Source organism: Anguilla anguilla, chromosome 13, assembly GCF_013347855.1.
Source record: "Anguilla anguilla isolate fAngAng1 chromosome 13, fAngAng1.pri, whole genome shotgun sequence".
NCBI lineage: Eukaryota > Metazoa > Chordata > Actinopteri > Anguilliformes > Anguillidae > Anguilla > Anguilla anguilla.
This window is the reverse complement of record NC_049213.1, coordinates 40,334,537-40,340,137: the sequence shown is the minus strand read 5'-3', so window position 1 is coordinate 40,340,137 and position 5,601 is coordinate 40,334,537.

The following is a 5,601-nucleotide window of genomic DNA, read 5'->3' as shown; positions in this document are numbered from 1 at the left end:
GTGCTGTAGTGGGTTGAGTGTCCCTGTGCTGTAGTGGGTTGAGTGTCCCTGTCTGTAGCGGGTTGAGTGTCCCTGTGCTGTAGTGGGTTGAGTGTCCCTGTGCTGTAGTGGGTTGAGTGTCCCTGTGCTGTAGTGGGTTGAGTGTCCCCTGTGCTGTAGCGGGTTAAGCTGCTCTGCTGTCATGGCGATTTGAGTGGCTCTGCTGTCATGGCGATTTGAGCGGCCCCGCTGCTGGCTGTCAGGTTAGAGAGTGATGGATGGACACGGATGGTGTGCTGGAGCACAAAGGGGTTAGTGTGTGCGGCTCCCGGGGCGGGGGGGGGGGGGGGGGTGGGTTGGGAGGGGGGCGTGTCCGCTACACCACCAACACGCCGTCACTGCCCAGGGGCACAGGGGTCGCCATGGGGACGCAACTGCCCCTTTGAAGATTTACTGTACAGATCAGTATTGATTGCTGTGGTACACAGGGTGGTGGTGGGGGTGGGGTTGTGGTTCAGCGTCTGATATTATAGCCCCTTAGGTCTGTTCCGTGAAAAATCATCCACAGTTTAAACCTGACAATGTTAACTTGTTTTATGAGTGCCAAATTGTTTTTTTATATATATAACATTTTATTATGTGACTCAGAGGGCACACAACTATTGGCTCGCAAAATAGTGTTTATTTTCCTCCAGGACAAAGGTGTTAAATTTAAGTATTATTTGTTCCCTCCTGGTCATATAACCTATATATTTATTACACATTTGGGTTTAGAGCTTTCAATTAACTTACAGCTTAAATGACTGTGGTTTGGTTATATTTTGGGAGCACTTAGAGTGGTTATTTAAAACTAGAAGCGTGCCTCTGACTTGTCAGGGAAAAGTACCCTTTGTGTGTTTGTTTCCGAGCGGTAAATTCTCATGGAGACGGAAACCTCGCGGGCAGGGGACACCTGTTCTGCTGCTCAGCGGGAATAAATAGAGCAGTTCTGCGGAGGTTTGGCCTCCCAAATTCGCTTTATTCCATCGCTCCATTATTCCTTTGAGAGCGCCGCTAGTCATGTTTAAGTATAGTGTAGCTTTTTATAAGCTTCTGACATTAATGAAAGCTGTGAACTGTAAACGGTAATTTAAAGTGTAAACTAAATTTAGGTTTTCAGTGAACAGACTTCGCTGCTTGAATGGCAGACTGACACAATCTGAGGAAAAAAGGTCCTAGAAGCAGATTATTTGAGGGCTTTTGACTGAATAGTGGACTAGATAAAAGCTACTGGTTGATGCTATGATGGTTGCTGCAAAAACAATCATGGAGTAATGCTGTATGATAAATTTGTGCTTGTTGTACTAGTGGAATGAGAGTATTTACTTACAGGTGGAATAACAGTATTTACTTACAGGTGAAATGAGAGTATTTACTTAAAGGTGAAATGCGAGTATTTACTTACAGGTGAAATGACAGTATTTACTTACAGGTGAAATAACAGTATTTACTGTGCCCTGTGACTGATATGTGTGACATAAAAGAAAAGGGATATTTATTTAGCGATATTTAATTTCCCCTGTTTGTAGCCTCCATGTCTTAAATTAGGCACCCCTGTCCCAGCAGCCTGTCCCGGGACAGGGCAGGGGAACCTCGCTGCAGTGAAAGTGGCAGACGGGACGTCCGGCTGACCGAAAGTCATTTGGAGACGGTACGGCGGGGGTGAGTGAGGGTGCCACGCGCTACCCTTGCTGACTGACAGGTCACTGCCAGCGACCGGCCCCCGTTTGGGCGGTGACGAGCAGCAGCACATTGCGGGACAGCTGGGGGGGGGGGGGAGGGGGGAGGAGGGAGGGGGTGAATTGGCTTCTTGTGCAGAATGTCCAGAACGTGGTCACATTAGTCCGGGAATGTGGCCTCCGCTCTCGTGCTCGGCTCGTCACCCCTGGAACAATATTATGCTGCCCTGTTACCGAGGCCCAAGCCAGCGCCGGTCGCCGTAGTGACGGTGACAGATGCTCCGCTCAGTGTGGGTCGCCATGGCGACCGTGCGCCAGAGTTCTGCGTTCGATCAGCGTGACTGTGAGAGTGAGAGTGTGTGTGTGTGAGTGAGTGAGTGAGTGCGTGAGTGAGTGTGTGTGTGTGTGTGTGTGTGTGTGTGAGAGTGAGAGTGTGTGTGAGTGTGTGTGTGTGTGTGTGAGAGTGAGAGTGTGTGTGAGTGTGTGTGTGTGTGTGTGTGAGAGTGAGAGTGTGTGTGAGTGTGTGTGTGTGTGTGAGAGTGAGAGTGTGCATTCACTGACACACACGGACACACATACACACTCTCACACACGCACTCACACACACACACAATCACACACACTCTCACACACGCACACACACTCACGCACTCACTCACACTATAAAGCCCCTGCAGTAAGTCTGTGCTGATGAAGCAGGCTCTAACTGAGCGTGTGCACAGAGTGTGTTGGTGTTTCAACGTGGCGGTGTACATAACTCAGCCCGTTAGCCTGGGCTAACGGGCTGTGGAGCCACTGCAATGCTAACCAGCGCGGCCGCATTCTGCTCTGTCAGTTCCTCCCTCTCATTGACTACAGGGAGGTGTCAGTGCCACACCTCTCTGGGCACTAGAGCACAGCACTCTGCCCCCGGCGGCCTCGGGTTCAAATCCAGTTCAGCGCCCCTGTGCTTCGTTCCAAGTCCGTAACAGGAGCCGTGCGCTCCAAGGCTAGCGTGTGTAGCATTCTGCCGAGCCTCTAGGCCAGGATGGCATTCTGTCTGTTATACTGAGGCTTTCATTAAACGGGAAAGAGTCTGGCAGGTTTATTTGCCGGATGACAGGTGTGCAAGCAAAGCTTTATTTGTTGTACGAGAGTTTCGTCCCAAATCAAGTGCACTTTACACTCGGTACATATTGAAGGCTCTTTGAAGCTATTTAATAGAGGGGCTCCATATATTGTATTTCAAACAGGACAGGGGAGGGCAGACATTGTGGTCATGATACTAGGCTAAGTTTGTTTATATACAGTGTATGGGACGAGCAAAACCTAACCAGTCATTTTTTAGGAATTTAGAAATGCCACCTGGTCTAATATTTTCAGGAAAATGTAATGGTCAGCCCCTTTAACGTAATTGTTTTATAACTTTCAGGGGGACACAGTATGCAGAATGTAAAGACGGACTGGTACAATGTTCCTGTGACAGCTGTAAACGACACGCTTGAGTAGGAGAGATAAAGCGAGCCACACGCGGTGCAGCTGAAAAGGGCCTTTTTTGGGGAGAACTGGTGGGCTGGGGGACTTCTTCCCCCTCTTCCCTTTCGCCCCTCTTGTGTTCATTCACTTTATTTAATGAAATGCCTGTCAGGGGAATAGCTTAAGTAAAAATAGTAAACATTTTATTTTGTGAAATACCCTGATCACCATTGTTTTTAAAAAAAAAAATGTATTGTGTAAATGATCACACAGTCTACTGCCTCAAACACATGTAACATCACTCTTATCTTTTATTTAGCGATAGCATTTCAAGTATAATGGCCTATCTCATTTTGGCTGGAACATAGATCAATGCTGTTGTATTATTAAAGACAATGGAAAGTTGAATTTAGGAGTCATTTGCTTATTTGGGGCTCTGTGGCCTAGATTTCCTCCGGGTACATATTGACTATATTGTGGAAGTTTGAAAGCTTCACTGAAGTCTCTGGTTTTCAATTTACTTCCACATGTGACTAGAGAGGGATATAGAACTAGACTAGACGTGATTTGTACGTGATTTGTGTTTTTGATTCTGTGAGATTATTCAGTTTTTTAAAAATGTATTTTTGTGGGGAGTTCTGAGGGTTCATTGCCATTCTTGTCCAATTCCTCTAATTATCCAGAGTGTCTGTACTTCCTGTGCCAGCTCCGGAGTGTCTGTACTTCCTGTGCCAGCTCCAGAGTGTCTGTACTTCCTGTGCCAGCTCCAGAGTGTCTGTACTTCCTGTGCCAGCTCCAGAGTGTCTGTACTTCCTGTGCCGGCTCCAGAGTGTCTGTACTTCCTGTGCCAGCTCCAGAGTGTCTGTACTTCCTGTGCCAGCTCCAGAGTGTCTGTACTTCCTGTGCCAGCTCCAGAGTGTCTGTACTTCCTGTGCCAGCTCCAGAGTGTCTGTACTTCCTGTGCCAGCTCCAGAGTGTCTGTACTTCCTGTGCCGGCTCCAGAGTGTCTGTACTTCCTGTGCCGGCTCCAGAGTGTCTGTACTTCCTGTGCCAGCTCCAGAGTGTCTGTACTTCCTGTGCCGGCTCCAGAGTGTCTGTACTTCCTGTGCCGGCTCCAGAGTGTCTGTACTTCCTGTGCCAGCTCTCATTTTAATGCTCCCATTGACGCTTTTCATAACGAGCAGGGGAGGCGTTTTACACGTTCTCCAAGGCTTCCAGAAAGCCTTTAAGTCGGCGGAACCGGTAGTGCCCTCGGGCCTCGTGACAGAAAGTCAGCGCTTGGCTTTGTCGCGCTTTAATCCTGTACAACAAACAGAATGGCAGAAATGTGCGCTTGCAGCTGTCCGAGTCTCAGTGCGAGTGGTGTCATGTCACCGCGGGGATTTCTGTGCCACAGCCAAACCTCACCCGTGGAAGGCATCTCCAGCCCCCTCGCCCTCTCTCTCTCTTCCTCTCTCTCCATCTCACACCCTCTCTCTCTCACTCTCTGTTCCTCCTTCTCTCTCGTTCACTCTCCCTCACACACACCCTTTCTCTCTCTCTCTCTCTCTCTCTCTCTCTCACACTCACTTTCTCTCTCACTCTCTCTGTTGGTAAATAGTTCCACTGAAACTATGGGCTGTGACTTTGCATAGTACTTGTAATTAATACTGGTTGGTTGTACGTTTCTACCTCTGGCATTAGCAACTTTGCAACACAGAATTACCAGTGGTTCTCTGTTATGTTTCATAACTCATTACAATGACATTACATAAACACCATAATATCACTGCCCCAGAGATTAATACTGCAATGGGATAAGACATAGTGATGGAGTTACAAGCCTAGTGAGCAAGAATAAGTGCTGGGATTTGAGGAAAGGATGTTGGGTGATCTCTGTAAGGTGAGGAGGAACTGGGTAAGGGCCAGAATATATTGAAATAAAGGTCTGATTAGATCATCCTGTTAACCCTTTAAGTGCTGATTTTCAGCAACTAATTTAAGGCAGAGGTGCTTTGTGCCACGGTTTCCGTGACATACACAAGCAATGCTCTGTGACATAAAGGTGTTTCTTTCTCTTAAATTCATCATTCAGAATTCAGTCTGTTGAGTCCTCCCTGTCCTGGTCCTGCCAGGATTGCAAGGCTTCTGTTGTCAGGGCACCATGATTGTGGAATGGTCTCATGCTATCAAGTTGTTAGGACAAGAAATATTATGCTTTATACAGATTATACAGACCAGCCTCAGGAAAGAAATATTAACAAGCTATTGCTGAGAAGCTGTGTAAGTAACTAGGATTTGTTTTATTGAAAATAGATAGAAGCCCACTTCTCCCACAACTTGAAAAGTTTAATCAGTAATGTAGCTGCATAAGTATTTTATTTGAGTTTTAATATTCAGACACTACTTGGTGACTTGGTTAAACTCAAAGATAAAAATATTCACTAAGTCTGTTTTCACAAAGTCTATC